Below are 18,644 nucleotides of genomic sequence, written 5' to 3'. Positions count from 1 at the left end.
CAGAGATCTGGGGTTCAAAGCCACACTTACAATCAAGGAGTTGCAAAACCTTTTCAAAGATACTATGAATACCTCTGGACCAACTAGCAGTACATAATAAGTACATTGAATCCACATTGTATTTATTTATGTTTCTCTAGAAGCTGCTGGTTGTATGTTTTCTTTGTAGAAACATTATATAATGTCATTTCATAATAAACTAGTAGACATAAAAAAATAGTTGAAGGATTAGGTATTGCATACATGAGTACAAAAAGATTAGATGCAGCTTGGTGCATTATATATTTTACATGTTAATGATCTAACAATAGCTCTGGAATGAAAGTCTATATCTAGTAATTTTTATTTGAGTTTTGCTCCGGTGATCCCTTCCATAAGATTTGCATGAATTCTAAAGCAACAGAAAATGAATTTTACTTTTTTCATATGGGTCTTATTTGGGCCCGACCCTACCCATATCCAAACCATGCCCGACCCAAGACCAAGTAACGCTACCCAGCCACCCACGTCGGCGCTAACTCAGGAGTTCCCCTCATGATTCAACTATTCCTCACCATCATTCTCAGTGATGGACGACGGCGGCGGCGGCAGCGATGGCGGCTCTCCCTGATTCACTCTCGTTAGGTGCGCTGATGGCTTCCTCTCTCCCTCGCAGTTCCATTCTAGTGCTATTTTCCTCTTCCCCTCTCCCTCGCGGTTTGATTCAAGGCAGACAAACAGGAGACCAGGGTGCCGAGGCTGCCCATCTCGCTATGATTGCCAGAGCATAGATGGAGGAGGGATCAGAAAGGGGCTGGACTGCAAGAGGGAGAGGAAGCTGCCGCTGCTTTGTCCTTCTTGAATCAAACCTCGAGGGAGAGGGGCAGTGGAAAATGGCACTGGAATGGAACATTCGACATACCTAACGAGACTGGATTAGGGAGAGCTATAGCTGCCGCCATTCGTCTGTCTGTCCGTTGCAACACATGAATCACAAGGGGAACTCCTGAGTTAGCGCCGACGTGAGTGGCTGGGTTGATAAGGACATGACACCTTCGGATATGACCATTGATTACTTGGTGAGCTCGTTTCGACATTTGCATAGTAACTTTTGGTACAACTCACTTGGCTTCATGGGGATGTGGGCTCCCGATCTTCCGTCAGGTGGGGATCCTTTTTTGTTGCTACCTTTCATGCTTGTTTCCCTCTCTTGTTTATCATAAATTGGTGCTAGGAACACGTATAGGCCAGCAACTAGGACAAGTGCTTTGGACATTTATTCAATATTGCTATCTATGACTGACTTGTGTGCCACATACAAATATTTTTTTCTTACTTTGTGTGCCTTCCAAGCTCTACATATACACTTCAGATCAATACAACAAAGGACCCTTGCAATCTTGGTTCCACTCCCTCTTGGTAAGTATCACAAACCATCCACCGATTGTACCATCTCTTGCTTTGTGTTGGTAAGAACCTTGTAAGAGCTTGGTAAGACGCTTCCTTTTGCTGTGTTGAGAGGCACCACTATCCACTTTCATAGCAATTGATAGGTATCATCCTTTGTTGTCCTTTCTCGTATTACTAACATTTTGCAGTACAACATGAGTAATGTAGCCCATCAAGTACTCAGTTCTCAAATGGAGAAAGCAGAGCAAAACCAGTTCAATAACTTGTTCCAAACATACTTTGCTGTGAAGGAGCGGCGTTGTCGTGTCATCATCGACAACGAGAGTTGCAACAACTTGGCAAGCTTAGAATTGGTCGAGAAACTTGGCTTGACGACAAGACCACACCCTCATCCATACTATATCCAATGGGTAAATTCTTATGATAGGATACAGGTAACTGAAATTGCACATATTGAATTCTCCATTGGTTTTTATAAGGGTAGTTTAGATTTTGATATAGTACCTCTGCAAGTATGTCAATTGTTGCTAGGCAAGCCTTGGATATCTGAAAATAATGTTGTGCACAATACAATTGCTAATAAATATTCTTTCAAATATCATGGTAGAAAAATTACTCTTATACCTATGAATGCTACTGAAATTTTAGAAGCTGATCTTGAAAGGGATGAGAGAAGAAAGAGCGAACCGTTTAGGAGAGAATGGGATGTTTCGAATGTTTCAACACTTCCATCTAAATCTGGTTTTGTACAAAATGAAGGTATTGCTTTGTCTTTTGTTGGAACTAATATTTTGCACCATATACAAAAAAAAGGGACAAGGTGATTGAGAAAGAACATGCAATTGTCTCAGGTCAGAGCTCTCTTGATGTGCTAAATTTATCCACCAATGATGCTAATAAAGTACTAGAACCATCTATTGATTTTTCTTCGTCAGACGATGAATGTTTTATTGATCTTTGTGATAAACAAAGTGCTATGATTATTCCCATGCCACAACTTATGAAGGAAACTGATTCATTTGTTTTGAATCAAAATGCTTGTGCTGAAAATAAGAAATTGCTTTCCATTGCCTCTGAAAAAGATAAACTCAAATTGTTGTCTTCTTTAAATACTTTGGGTTATATAGAATTTGACAATCTTTGTACTCTAAGTAGTTCAAAGGAGAAATTTATATGTGCTGAATTGCCATGGTTGCATCGATGTATATATCATTTTATTGGGTGATATAATTGTAAAGAAGAGTATATGGTGCATCGTGTCTATATGTGCTCAACTCTGAAATCTCCTTTGGTTGTGCAAGAATTTGATCAAGTAGATGGTTGCAATAATATTAATCATATCTTGTCGACATCCCCTAATTTTTTTTTAAAGAAACATGATAAATTTCAAGAAGGGGAGAAATATTGGATACTACCGACAACATGTCCTCCAACAAAGCTCAAACCGAGGACGGTTTGCTGTCAAGAATGGGAGGATGATGAGGACATGACACCTTTGGATACGGACATTGATTATAAGGTGAGTTTATTCTTACATTTGCATAATGATTTCTTATACAATTCACTTGGTTCCACATGTACATGTCTCTATTTGATTGAAGGTACAATTGTGTTTCAAAGTGCAAGCTCATCAAAGTCCAACATTCGGTTTGTCGGCAGCCCAACAATGCTTCTTCACCCTTGGGACCCCGGCCCAAGTAGGAGCATGCCTCAAGGACATAGAGAACACCTTAGAGATGGCCCAGGATGTCCTCCACCTTGGCCACCACCTTTAGGAGGTCAGTAAGGGGCGTCCAAGACAATTGGAGTCCCAAACAACATCAACTTCAAGTCTGTTTCGGACTCCAGGAATAGCCCGCATTAAAACGGATGCCTAGGTCGCATACGGAGTCGAATTTGGTGCACTTTATATGGTTGGAAAGATAATTCCAAGATGCTTCCAATGGCACCAGTCTCAGGCCAAAATTCGTTAGGAGTCGATGGGAATCATCCGAGAAAGTTGACATACAGAATCTGTCCTGGCGCTGCAATGCTATCTTTCGGTCTTTGGGCCTTGTATCGTGTGGGAACCCATTAGGGGTGCATCCAAAGGGTCTTGCACGACCCTAGAGTCTTCATAAACAGCAGCTGCCACACCATTAGGGTTTGGTTTTGCTTAGATTAATCTGTCAAGAACAATTTCGCCGTTCATCGGTTTGTGAGACCCCAACTCGTGAGTTTAATCATACATCTGCAATTTGGTTGCGTTCTTTCTCGTTCTTGCTTGTGTTCTTCGATTCGCAGGCAGGGATTAGCCTTCGTGGCGAGGTCAACCGGGGCAGCGCACTGTTGATAACCAGAGGAGACATGGTGCTAAGGTTGCAGGGTTGGGATCTGTGTGATCTGAAGCCGGATCGGTGTGTCACGCTCTGTCAAATCGTTGTTTATCCCCACCTAACAGAAGATCGAGAACCCACGTCCCCATCAAGGGTAGCGTCACTTGGTCTTGGGCCGAGAACGGTCCGGGTAGACCCATATGGAAAAAATTAAAATTCATTTTCTGCTGCTTTAAGATTCATGCAATGTCATGGAAGGGACCACCGGACACCGGAGCATAACTCCTTTTTATTTGAGTTTTGCTCCAGTGATCCCTTCCATAAAATTTGCATGAATTTTAAAGCAGCAGAAAATGAATTTTACTTTTTTCCATATGGGTCTTATTTGGGCCTGACCCTACCCATATCCAAACCGTGCTCGGCCCAAGACCAAGTGACGCTACCCAGCCACCCATGTCGGCGCTAACTCAGGAGTTCCCCTCGTGATTCAACTGTTCCTTACCATCGTTCTCAGCGACAAACGTCAGCGGCGGTGGCGGTGGCGGCTCTCCCAGATCCAGTCTTATCAGGTGTGCCGACGGCTTCCTCTCTCCATCACAGTTCGATTTTAGTGCCATTTTCCTCTGCCCCTCTAACTCGCGGTTCCATTCCAGGCGGCGGCTTCCTGTCTCTCTCGCGGTTCAACACCTTCCTGACCCCTCCTCCATCCGTGCTCTGGCAATCACCCCCGATCCATTGACAGCTGCAGCAGATGTCCACTTCCGTTAGGATGTACAGAGAGGGGCTACAGCAATTTAAGGCGTCGGCGTTCGACGGCAGCTGTGCCATTTAGTTATGCAGACTTCGTTATGCTTTCATCCCTATCCTCGTCCTGATTCCATTAGGCTTTGATCCATATAGACTCCGTTATGATTGTTCTGATTAATAAAATATGTATCATTGTATCAGCCATTACAGCAAGATTAGTTTGTCAAAAAATGTTTAATTTCTTGGAGATGATCCTAGTTCTGATGCATTTGTTATCTCATATATTGGAGTCAGCCATGAATTTACTCCTATGGTGTACTTCTGTTAGCTCTGTGAGTATGAAAAGCATGTTTGATAACAATATTGATGGAAACAGATTTATTTGAGATAAATGCTGTTAATGAAATAGAGCACGGTCTCCTATCGTTTTAACTATTGTGTTGACTATTGCCATTGCACTCCTCAGTTGGCTGGTTGTACAATGACAGTGCAAAGCTCAGTAATCTGTTGATTGACCTTTGAAATTTTCTCAAGTAGAAAGTATATGTTAGAATCTCAATCTGTTTTAAATTTATGAGCCAACATGAACTACAGTAGAAATGCTGCTATAACGTTCTAATTTTTTATACTTTCAAGGTTGGGTTACAGCCACTGCTCATAATGCATAGTAATGATGAAGTTGGACATCTTGAGACAGCTAGTGATACAAGTTTGGATAATGATAACACATCGCGGATTCAAAATCATGCTCAGAGGTAAGACATATGACATTTCAAGTACAGAATAGTGATGGTGTTCCTTCTTGCTTGTAACACCAAAATTTTTAAATTTTGTGTTTAAATTCAAAATTAATTTGTTCAAATGATGTTTGAGTTAAAAAAGAAAAGAAAAGAAAATTTTCCTTCCTTTCTCTCTTTCTCTCTTGGCCCAGCCCACCTTCCTCCCCCCTTCTCTCTTTTCTGCCCGGCCTAGCAAGCCCACCGCCGGCCCACTCCACCCTCCTTCCCTTTCTCTCACTGACAGGTGGACCCCACCTGTCATCCCCTACCTCCCGCCCTCCAGCGTCTCGCCTCCGAGCGCCACTCGGCCGTCCTGCTCCGCGCCCGCTCGCCTCCTTCCCCTCCCCTCGGCGCCTCCTTCAATGCTCAGTGGAGCACTTGCTCCGCCTCCCCTTCCGTTTCCCCTCCCTCCTCTGCAACGGACGCCGCCACCATGGCCATTAAGGCCGGCCACCACCGAGTTCTGCCCCCTCCACTGCCGGCCGCTCTGCTCCCTTTTCTAGGCCTATAAAACGAGCACTCGAGCCTCTCCGCACCTCCTTTCCTCGCCCTCGCTCTCCTCTACTCTGCCCCACCTCGCACAGCAGTGCCAACGCCACCCGAGCTCGGGCTCCCCGTCGATCTCCTTCAACGCTGCCTTCCCTTCAACTCCGACCGTTGCCGAAGCTCCGCGTGAAGGTTGGAAGCGTTGCAGACCTTTTTTCCCCTCTCGATCCCGCTATCCCGCCCCGGCAATTGTTCGCCAGAGCACGCCATCCGTCCCTCGCCGTCATGGAGCACCGACGCCGCACCAACCCGCCGCCCTGAGCTCCCCACCGATGGTGCCCGGACGGCCGGTCTTGGCCAAGTCCAGCGGCCCCGCCGCCATCTGCCGCCGCGCCCGCATGCCGCCGGTGCTCTGCGCCACTAGCAGAGCCGCCGAGCCGCCCCGCCTGCTAAGCCGCCCAGCTGAGCCGCCAGCCCGAGCCGATCCGTGAGCCGTCTCCGAAGATCAGAGCCATCGGCTCCCATCCGTCTGACCCAAGTCAAACCAGAGCTGACAGCTACAATTTTTCACAAAGGCCCCTCGGTTTCTTCCTAATCAACCCGCAGTCCGCTCTAGTTCAAAAGTAATTCCAAAAAGGCATTGTTTCTTCTGTTTTAACCCCCGAGCTTTCTAAAAATAGAACCCGCCATCCTCAACCCCTCTGTTTTCAGTCTCACCCTTCTGACTAAGGTTTAATTATGTTCGAGTCCTTGGTTTCTTCAATTTTAGCCCCTGAAAGTTCTGTTTCTTCACAAATAAGCCCCTGGAACCTTGTTTTAGCCATATCTTTCTCGTTCAACTCCGTTTTCAGCGATTCTTGAGCTCACACGATCCTTGCAATGCGTACAACATCTTTAGCATCATATCTTTCTCTATTTTTACTTTTTGTTGTGTTGTTTCTTATTTGTTGTTTGTTTCTATTTGTGTAAAGGTGTAGACAATGCGTCATTCGAGGGAAATCAAGAAAAAGTATATGAGGAAGAGAATCAGCAGTTTGGCAAGGAAGACAAGTGGACTTCTCCCCCTGTATATTCTATTTTGTCCCAATAATAGCTTGATAATTCACTTTACTTTATGCCTGTATTGCATAAACTTGAAGGGGACACCTATTAAGGATTTACCTAGTCTTTTACTCTGAAACTGTGAACACCGGGTTAAATAAATCTTGTTGGGTAGATATGCTTAGATGCTTTATCTTGGGATGGTAATATAATGAACTTTTGGGAAATGTTAAACATGCTTTATGTGTTATCTTGGTTAATGTTACAAGAACATGATGTTTAAACGGAACATGGAGAACCACCTAAGAAAACTGTACAACCACAATGTAATATGGCTTTGACCTTAGCCGATTAATTAGGCATGTGTTTAACTGGTGGCCTTACCGAAAGGGCAAGGAGGGGGTCGGTGTAGGGGTCATAGCCTAGTCCTCTTGGGGTAGCAGCCTTTGCTAAGGTGCTGACCATTAGGGAGGGTCATGGACCACACCGCTACTGAAACTCTAGCAGGCCATTAGGTATCGGCTTGTCTTTGTAAAGGCTTCGTAGTGGATCCCTTGCCACTCACCAAAGGAAGTGTTTAAGAGGCTAGCTACCTCGGGCAAATCGGGAGACACGAATTGTGGTGAAAGTGTACAACCTCTACAGAGTGTAAAACTGATATATCAGCCGTGCTCGCGGCCAAGAGCGGCTTGGACCCTCACATGATAATCAAACTTGAAGAATAATTTAATCTATGTTTCTATGGTTTTGATACGATGATATATCCTTTATGCTTAAGTGAGTTGGTATAAACTTATACCTAGTTAATAGGTGCTTGCTAATAAAATATGACCAACTAAAATGCTTACCGCTATAAACCCTAGCCTCTCTTGATGGCCATGCATTCTTTCCCCACTTGCTGAGTACCAACCATAATAGTACTCACCCTTGCCTAAATGCTGTTCAGAAGAGAATGTTGAAGTGGAGAACTATGACGGCTTCGAGGAGTTCTAGGCGTGCGTTCACCAGTCGACTGCCTGTGGAAGAAAATGGTCCTGCAGTACTCGTTTAGGTTATCGGTGGAACGCTTATAATTTATCGGAGTGTAATAAAGTTATTTGCTCTTTCTTGCTTATGTTTTGAACATTGTTTTTGAGATATTCACTTATAATGTCTATCATATGTGTGTAAACTTGATTCTGGCGCACATATGAGATGCATTCAGTTTTGTTCTTAAAACCAGGTGTGACATTGCTGTATGTATAGTGTAAAACAATAAATATTAGCTAAAATTTTATAGAGTTAAATACACCAGCGGCCCTCAAACTTGTATCCAGGTGCCACTTAGGTCCATGAACTCATAAAATCGAAATCTGGCACCCTGAACTTATTAAATTGTGCCACTTAGATCCATAACCCTTCAAGGGGCATGAATATATGCAAAAGAGTCCTTGAATTTTACCATCTTCTATATCTACATCCTCATATGTAAACCCATCGCACTCCAAATGTTGCTTCTTCTGCAGCTCTGCATGGCCTCCGGCACCGGCGACGGCGACAGGGAGGTGAGCGGCAAGGGTAGCAATGGCAAGCTGGCCACGACGGTGTCGTTCTCCTCATCGACCGTCTCCACGTCATCATCCACCACGGCGGCAGCCTGTCGGAGGTGTCCTCATCGGCGTCCCTTCCTTCCATCATGTTGCTCTCGGCCGTAGCGACCGCCAGCGCCATCACCGCATCCTTCGCCCATGTCGCCACGCTTTGCCCCCTGTCCGCCAGCACCTTGCCACATCCTTCGCCCACGCCGCCACCTCCACCTCCATGGCGGCGCTGCTGCGGTGACGAGCCACCAAGATGGGCGGCTGCAATTGCGGCGGTGGCGGGTCTCCTCACGCTCACCCGCCAGGTTCCGTCTCGGCGTCGCGCTCCCCACGCCGGCACTAGCTTGGCCGGGCCCTCCGGCCCCGTGGGCGAGCACGCCGAGCACTCCACCGTCGCGGGTGAGCTCCACCGGCCGGTCTGTCCCCAGCCGAGCGGTGAGCTAGGGGCGGCGTCCATGAGCTATAGGGGGAAGCAGCGTCCACGGCGGCCGCGAGCTCCAGTGGAAGGCAAGGAGGTAGGGGGCAGTGGCAAGATCCACGCACTACGGAGGAAGCAGGGAGGGAGGGGGTGAAGATAGAATGGGAGCTCTAGTGGAAGGCGAGGAGGCAGGGGGTGGCGGCAAGCTCCACGCACTGCGGAGGCATGTGGAGAGAGAAAGTGATAGAATGGGAGGGAGGGGTGAGGATAGAAGATAGCAACTTTGGATGGGGTTTTTTTGCATATATTCATACCACGTGGTGCCATGTCAAGGGGTATGGACCAAAGTGGCACAATTTAACAAGTTCAGGGTGTCAGATTTCGATTTTGCGAGTTTGTGGACCTAAGTGGCACATCAGGACAAATTCGAGGGCCGTAGGTGTATTTAACTCAATTTTATATATCCATACTGATGAAACTCCACCTTGTGTATACAGAAAGATGGCAATGCTGGTAGAGATGGCACCCGCGGGTGTGGGTGCGGGTTTGGCGAAAACCCGCCCGCAGGCAAACCCGCGGGATTGGAAAAAACCCGCCCGCGAGCAAACCCGCGGGTGCATTTTTGCACCCGCAGCCGCGGATTTCGGGCGGGTTTCGGGTGCCCGCGGGTCTAACAACAGATGTAATAAAAATGTACAAATTCATCAATTTAAACAGTCAAATAACACATTTCTATAAGAAATAAGAGCAAACTAGCATCAAATCCATTAGTTCAAAGTAATAAGGACAAACTAACAATAAATTCATAAGTTATGTGCTCATTTTGTAGTTAGGATAGTTGGGATTGACCTTATCTAAATAGGATGGGTTGTGGTTTTTTTTTCCGGACGGATGCGGGTCCACCCGCGGGTGGAATCTCAAATCCGCACCCGCACCCGCAATATGCGGGTGCGGGTCCACCCACGGATGAAATATCAAACCCGCACCCGCATCCATCGGGTTTAAAATCCGCGGGTGGAATTGCCATCCCTAAATGCTGGTTATGACAAGGAAATGTTTAGGAGATTGTCACTTTTTTTAGAGGAACTGGGATTATCATTAACCATAAAGATCACAGTTTACAACCCAACTTGCAAAGACAACCCACAAAGAAATGAAAATTACATCTAGATCCTTGCAATCCCTGGTCTTCCTGGTCGCCGACGGTCGGAGCCATCCAAGAAGCTAACCACCAAACCGACGAAGGAATGAAGTTTTAAAGGCATCATGAGCAGCACATCGGAGACCCAACTGTTGGAAATAAATATTTCTATATGGAAAATATGATCTTCACTGTTAAGGAAAGCGTTTAAACCACCTAAATGCGATTAAGAAAACTTAATGAAAAACCCTAATGGGCTATGATCAGCAGGCCCATTAGGCCTGTTTCCAGAGGCTGGCCCCCAGCCCCACAGTGCCTATAAATATGAGGTCGTGGTTAGCATTCTTAATCACATCATTAGCTAAACCCTAGCCACAAGAGTCTAATCGCTAAGGGCACTGGACGGGTTCGGAAGGCCAATCCCTCAAGGGCAGTGTCGTTGGCATCCGGAAGGCCGCCGCTACCCTGCTCGCGCATCTTCATCAACAAGAACGCCTACTTCCTCTACGCCTCGAGCGTCATCAACACAAGAGGCACTAATGGCTGCTGCTTCAACCACTAACGCTGGTATAATGATCTACCATTTTCCGCATTAGATTGATCTGTCATGAACTAGGTTATGTAAAGTTTTTGGGTTTTATTAGCCTCTGATGTTTAAGTTTGGCTAATTCTAACAATCGGTATCATGAGCCATCTTAACCTAGTCATGCATGGTCTTTTTCAAGCCATGTTTATGCCTCTGATTTGTTGGTTTAGATGCATATGAGTTGTGCAGTGCAGATTAGATCCGTTTGCACAATAAGTAAAGGCTCAAGTTTTAGATGCTATTTGTTACTGCAATTATGATTCTGCATAAATGTTTATGCATGCAGTGTTGTTTATGCGCGTGATTAGATCTAAACCATGGTTAATTATGTTCCTGATCACAAGATTAGATCTAATCTATTTCAGTTTAAGTCAAGTCTTAATTAAATCTTGATCTGTTTATGGCTAAGTGTCTCGGATTAGATCTAAATGATTATGTTTATACTAATTCATGTTTAGACCGAGGCAAATTAAGTAAAGTCTTCATGATTAAGTTAAGTAATTAAGGTTAAGGTTTACTTTTGCTTACTGTTTTCCCGAAATTAGCCCACGGTTAAGTTTTATTCCGCAAATTAGCAATTGATTCATGAAATTAGTTGCATCAGTTAGCAATTAGAAGAAGGGGAATGGCAAATTTTAGATCGCATAAGAAAATCTCCAAATCTCATGATGAACCCTAACCCTAGGTGAGCATTAGTGGCTTACCTGTTACTCACCATGAGCTGCACGGCACGCCAAAAGAGGCACTGAGTGGAGCCCCTTGACGGCATGTCGCGCGACTGGTTCGCACGGCAAGCCGGTTAGAGGGCCCACGGGGCGCCATGGCGGCCAACCTCGGGGGATAGTGCGTCAAGGAGGCGGGCCTTGGGACCCGCGCACTGCACCCATGCCACGGCAAGCACAGGCGGCGGCCGGGCAGCCAACCGCTCGCGCCGCGCATGAGGAAGCGCAACACGAGGCGGCGCTGCCTACAGGGCTGCAGCGCAACACGAGGCGGCGCTGCCTACAGGGCTGCAGCGCTTGTGGGCATGCGGCCAAGCACTGGCCACGGCGCGTCAGGCACCTCTGGCCCATGCGGCCGGCGGCTGGCACACCCTGCAGCTACGGCCATGAGGAGCGGCGCGCAGCACGCATAGGCGGTGCTGCCTGCCGGGCCCGCGCATGAGTAGGCGCACAGCCCCGCGTGCGTGAGGCGGTGGTGGAATGGCAAGAGCGGCCAGCCCCAACGCAGGCTCAGGCTGGTGGTGCTGCCTGGGAACCCGCGGCCACCGGCGGCCCCGGCCTGCACCAGCGCCATGACAAAGTGGTGCGGAGCAGAGGCTCCGGCAGTGACGGCGGCTGCTCAGGGAGTGAGGAGGAAAAGGAAAGTGAGGCTAGATTAGGTTTTCAGACCAACTATTCCCTTTTTATACGGCACCATATTAGTTCCTGGCTGCCGAATCCTAATAAACGGTCCAGATTGCTTCACATTAGGGTTGTGTGAGTGAATGGGCCAATTGGGCTGGGTCTCTGCTGGGCCAAGCTGAGCGCGTGTTTTGGGTCGTGCACGCATGGGGAGTTTTGGCATGGTTAATGAGTTTTTTAGCCTAGTTTCAGAGTTTAAAGCCTTTTCCTTTACTGTTTTAATGTTTTAAGCTTAATTTAATTGTTGTTTATGTTTAAAGGCTTTATTATTTCTGTTGCACTTAATTACCAGCATTATGTCTACTAATTTTTTCCATTAGTTATGTAAATGCTTTTAATTATGTTTTAATTGCATTTATTCACTGAAAATTATGTTTATCCACCATGAGCAATTATGATGCACTCTATTTAAATGGAACCATCGGGAAGTTTATTTAGAGCACTTGTAATTAATTCAGACCATTGTTGTTTTAATTATGAGTTTTAATGATAAATTTCGTTTGTTTTCCCCATCGCTGATGCAAATTGAAATTTATGTATGATTTTAATCAGACCATCGTAGGGTTAATTTCATACTTCTTATGAGCATCTTAATTGTGAATTTAATGAAATTATTCTTATGATTTTTAGTGAACACTGTGACGGGCTACCTGAAGTCCATTGAGCTCCTGAATGGCACCAACTACCCCATCTGGTATAATGATGTTTAGGTGGCCATTGCTGTGTGCGAGTATGATCTCGCCTTACGTGAGGATAAGCCAGCAGCGCACACTGATCCCAATGGTGATCGGACTGCCATTGAGAAGTGGGAGAGATGTAACAGGTTGGCTACCATGACCATTAAGCAAACGATCACACCTGCCATCTGTGGTGCTATTCCTGATAAGGACTAGGCTGGTAATGATCTGACAGCCAAGGAATATCTCGCTAAGGTGGAAGAGAATTTCGAGAGCTCTTCTAAGACTTATGCTAGCACTCTCATTATGAAGATGATGACTTCATAGTATGATGGGCAAAGTGGAATCAGGGAGCACATTATGAGCATGTGTGACATGGCCAATAAGCTGAAGACCTTGGATATGGCTATCTCTGATGGTTTTCTGGTGCACTTCATTATTACTTCACTTCCTGCACAGTATAGTCCCTTCAAAATAAGTTACAACACTCAGAAGGCGACTTGGAGCATGGCTGAGCTCATTAGCTACTGTGTTGAGGAGGAAGAAAGGCAGAAAGCTAAAAGGATGAAGGATGCTGTCAACATGGTCAGCGAGCGCTTTGGGCGTGTTAGCGTCAGCAACACTCCCAAGCATCAGGCTGAGTCTGGCAGCAGCAGGAAGCATAAGAAGAAGTTTAAGGGCCATAAGGGCAAGGCTGTGCAGCATAAGAAGACTTCTGAGAAGAGACTATGCAAGTTCTGCAAGTCACCTAACCATGAGCAGAAAGATTGCCATGGTTTTAAGGACTGGCTGAAGAGCAAATGTACAATTATTGATTATGTATCTTTCATTGATGAATCATTCTTAGTAAATATTTCTTCTCATACTTGGTGGAATGACTCAGGTGCCACTATGCACATTTCCAATTCATTATAGGTATTCAGTTCGATCCGAACTATAAGAGAGGGGGAGCGAAGCCTAAGAGTGGCTGATGGCAATGAAGTCAAGGTTGAAGGCATTGGGGGCTTCGACTTGGAGCTACCGGGCGGCTTCAACCTTCATTTACATGATGTTCTTTATGTTCCCAAGTTAAAGAGAAACCTTATTTCTGTTTCATGTTTAGATAAGTCGGGACATATTTGTGAGTTTGGCAACTCTAAGTGCAACATTAAGTTTCATAATATAAGTGTTGGCCTTGGTCATTTGCAAGGCGATCTTTATTTGCTCTCTCTTAATGATTATTCTGTGATGAATGTGAATGATGTAACGCATAAGCGCAAGCGTGATGATGAGACTTCTTCAAAATTGTGGCACTGTCGTTTGGGCCACATTCCGTGGGGGAGAATTGAGCATCTCATTAGAGAAGAGATACTCCATTCATTAGACCTTTCTGAGTTAGATCAACAATGTGTTGATTGTATTAAGGGGAAATTCACTAAGACGATTAAGAAAGGAGCTACTCGAAGTTCGGGCCTATTAGAAATAATTCATACTGATATTTGTGGCCCGTTCCCAGTAAAGTCTGTTGACGGTTTTGACTCGTTCATTACTTTCACAGATGACTTCTCTCATTATGTCTATATTTACCCCATCCGTGATCGATCCAAGTCATTAGATAAATTTAAAATATTCAAGGCTGAAGTGGAAAATCAGCATAATGTCACGATTAAATTAGTGAGATTGGATCGAGGTAGTGAATATTATGGGAGACATGCTCCATTCGGCCAAGTACCTGGACCATTCGCTAAGTATCTTGAGGAGAATGGTATAAAGGCCCAGTACAGTATGCCGGGTAAACCACAGCAAAACGGAGTGGCTGAGCGTCGCAATCATACACTTATGGACATGGTACGCAGTATGCTTAGTTATTCTACCTTGCCTATAGAACTGTGGATGGAAGCGCTAAAGACAGCCGCACACATACTTAATCGGGTTCCTTCCAAATCCGTTCCTAAGACACCTTATGAATTGTGGTTTGGGAAGAAACCAATGCTTAATTATTTATGTGTGTGGGGCTGCCCAGCCGAAGCTAAGTTATTTAATCCACAGCAAAAGAAATTAGATGATAAGACGGTGAGTTGCTATTTCATAGGATACCCTGATAAGTCCAAGGGATACCGATTCTACTGTCCTGATCGCTTCACTAAGTTTGTTGAGACCAGACAGGCTGTATTCCTTGAGGATTCAGAAATCAGTGGGAGCTTTCCGAGGAGGGAAATTAATCTTGAAGAAATACGGGCTGAGCTTCCCATCCCGATTATTCAGGAAACAGTAACACCTCAGTTAGTGCCGATGTTTGTTCCTTTCGTTCAGAGTACACAATCTGTTCAGATTACGCCTCCTGTTCAGAGTACTAGCACTGCTCCGCCAATTGTAATAGCTCCTGAGCCTGTGAGTGAACCACAAGCTGAGCAAGTGGCGCCTAATGCTAAAGTTGAAAACCCTATCGAGGTGCCTCAGGCTGCACCTCAACCAGAACCTCAGCCTGTTCAGCCCTTAAGAAGATCACAGCGGGCTAGGAAACAGACAACCTTCCCTGATTATGAGACATATTTGAGTGAAGATATGTATGACGTTGGGAAAGTTGATGATCCTAACTCATTCAGGGAGGCAGTATCATGTGAGAATTCTGCCAAATATCTTGAGGCCATGGAAGAAGAGCTTAAGTCCATGGGTTCTAATGATGTTTGGGATCTGGTAGATATTCCTGATGGAGTCAAACTAGTAGGCTGTAAATGGGTCTACAAGACTAAATGTGACTCTAAAGGGAATGTCGAACGATTCAAAGCAAGACTCGTAGCTAAGGGTTTTACACAAAAGGAAGGGGTTGATTATAATGAAACTTTCTCCCCTGTGTCTAAGAAAGATTCTTTCAGAATCGTCATGGTGCTAGTGGCTCATTATGATTTAGAGCTACATCAGATGGATGTTAAAACTGCGTTCCTTAATGGTGACTTGGATGAGACTATCTTCATGGCACGGCCGAAAGGCTTTGTTGTGAAGGGCAAGGAACATATGGGATGCAAACTAAATAAGTCCATCTACGGACTTAAGCAAGCGTCAAGACAATGGAACCTTAAATTCGATCAAGTGATTAAGAAATTCGGATTTAAGGAGAATGATGTGGATAATTGTATCTACACTAAGATTAAGGGTGGTAAATTCATAATTCTAGTGCTTTATGTGGATGATATCCTATTAGCGAGCAGCGACAAGCGTATGCTGCATGAGACAAAGGGATTTCTTTCATCCAACTTTGATATGAAAGATCTTGGTGAGGCCTCTTATGTTCTGGGCATTGAGATACGCCAAGATAGGACCAAAAGAGTACCAGGATTATCTCAGAAAGCATATATTGAGAGAATGCTTAAGAGATTTAATATGGATAAGAGTAAGGCCACACCTGTTCCATTAGTGAAGGGCGATAAGTTTTGTGAAGCCCAATGTCCTAAGAACCAATTGGAATTAGATGAAATGAAGGACATACCTTATGCTTCAGCTGTCGGAAGCCTGATGTATGCACAAGTCTGTACGCGTCCTGACTTGGCATTTGCTACCGGAATGTTTGGAAGATATCAGAAAAATCTTGGAAAGGTCCACTGGGTGGGTGTCAAGAAGGCACTACGTTACTGCCAAGGCACCAAAGACTTCATGCTCACATATAGAAGATCAGATAACCTTGAAGTTGTGGGTTATACTGATGCTGACTTTGCCGGCTGTGTGGAAAGTAGGAAATCTACGTCAGGATATATCTACACGTTAGCTGGTGGAGAAATATCAAGGAAAAGCTCTAAGCAAAGTTTAGTTGCAGTGTCGACGATGCAAGCTGAATTTGTGGCATGCTATGAAGCAACAGTACAGGCTGTGTGTGGCTTAAGAATTTTATTCCGGGCCTTAAGGTTATTGACAACATTATGGAACCTATAATGTTATACAGCGATAACCAATCTGCAGTATTCTTTTCAAGTAACAACAAGTCAAGTGGCGCTTCCAAACACATTGACCTTAAGTATCGAGTTGTGAAAGAAAGATGCCAGGATCAAACCATTAAAATTGAGCACATAAGAACTAATGCTATGTTAGCGGATTCGCTCACTAACGGCTTACCACCGAACGTGTTTAAGCAGCATGTTACTAACATGGGTTAGGTGGATAGTCTTTAGGTCCTGGTTTAGGGCCATTATGAACTCCCAACTAATGAATAAGCGTTCTACTGAGGTGTTTCAATGAGACTGTGGGTAATGGGGTCCCAGTAGTGCACCAAGCTGCTGACGACGCATTGGTCCGGTACTTGCTGTTATACAGAGGGTGAACTTTAAGTGTGATGCAAACATTTAGCTTAACCATTCGATCAAGTGGGAGAATGTTGGAAATAAATATTTCTAAAAGGAAAATGTCATCTTCACTGTTAAGGAAAGCGTTTAAACCACCTAAATGCGATTAAGGAAACTTAATGAAAAACCCTAATGGGCTGTGATCAGCAGGACCATTAGGCCTGTTTCCAGAGGCTGGCCCCCAGCCCCACAGTGCCTATAAATATGAGGTCCTGGTTAGCATTCTTAATCACATCATTAGGTAAACCCTAGCCACAAGAATCTGATCGCTAAGGGCACTGGAGGGGTTCGGAAGGCCAATCCCTCAAGGGCAGTGTTGTTGGCGTCCGGAAGGCTGCCGCTACCCTGCTCGCGCGTCTTCATCAACAAGAACACCTACTTCCTCTACGGCTCGGGCGTCATCAACACAAGAGGCATTAATGGATGATGCTTCAACCGCTAATGCTAGTATAATGATCTACCATTTTTCGGATTAGATTGATCTATCATGAACTAGGTTATGTAAAGTTTCTGGGTTTTATTAGCCTCTGATGTTTAAGTTTGGCTAATTCTAAAACCAATGCACCTTAAAGACGATGAACGAATAGACCATGAGAAGTAGCTATCAACCATCCATGAAGCTGACCGCCACACCACCGGAACCTGGGGCCTAACGCCATAAAGGATGACCCCGGCTCACCAGACAACAAGAACCCCGAAGGGGAAGTAAACCACCAGAAGGTGCGACGAACAATCAACCCAATTCCACATATTGGTAAGATAACATACCCCTTCTTAACCGCAAAAGCTGGATCCTCGTCAGACGTCCCCAACGGAGACGAAGTTGAAGCCGACGTCGTCGCCACGGAAGAGAGGCATGGACATAGCAGATCCCCAATTGAGCTGACAAACATGGGGAGATTTATTCTAATCTTGCCGCTCTCTTCGCCGGAGGAAGCAATACAGGCAGCAACATCACCGGAGAAGAAGCAGAGATAGCAAAAGAGCCCATCCGTGTATGTCAACATGGGCACAGTCCTACTCTGCTTAGATCTAGACTAGAAAGTGAGAGTATGTACACCAGCCACCGGATCCGTAGCTCCCCATCATCTCCCGCGGCAGCGAAGCTGCCGAAAATGACGCGGAGCCGACGAGAACGGCGCCTGGATGCGGTTCGTCTCTGAGTCGCCCTTTTCAACTGAAGCAAAAGGGAGAGAAGGCAGGAGATTGTCACATGACACATAGCGGTACACCTGGGGGTGGTAAAGGGCCCAAGATTTTGAACTAAAAAATCTAAGGGCCGGCGCCTAAAAGGGCTGGGCTCTAATCTTATACAATTTTGAGCTAAAAAAACTTAAGGGCCTTGTTGGACTGTGAAGAGGCTACTAGGGCCATAGCCCATACCACCCTACACTAGATTGGATGAGTACCGGGACATAGTAAAAACTAAAAAGGATATTTGCATCTGCAGGGGAGGCTGACATTTTCTATAATAAGTACGCAAGGGACAAGGGTTTTAGTGTTAGAAAGCAGTAGATTCCAAGTACTCAAGAGCAATGAATTTAAAGATTTATCCAAGAGGCTTACATCCTTAGAGATGACAATGAAATTCGTGCGGAAACAAATCCAAGAGCATATGGCCGGATCTCCCTATACTTGTATATCTCCGTCAAGATCAGCCTGAGGTTCGAAGGCTATTCTACTCTTTCAATGGAAGGCGATTGCTGAACAATACAAGCTTGGCGCCATTGAAAGAAAATATTTTGCCATCCTCTGATATGTGCCAATAT

Source organism: Panicum virgatum, chromosome 7N (assembly GCF_016808335.1).
Source record: "Panicum virgatum strain AP13 chromosome 7N, P.virgatum_v5, whole genome shotgun sequence".
In the NCBI taxonomy this organism is placed as follows: Eukaryota; Viridiplantae; Streptophyta; class Magnoliopsida; order Poales; family Poaceae; genus Panicum; species Panicum virgatum.
This window is presented reverse-complemented; position numbering follows the sequence as displayed.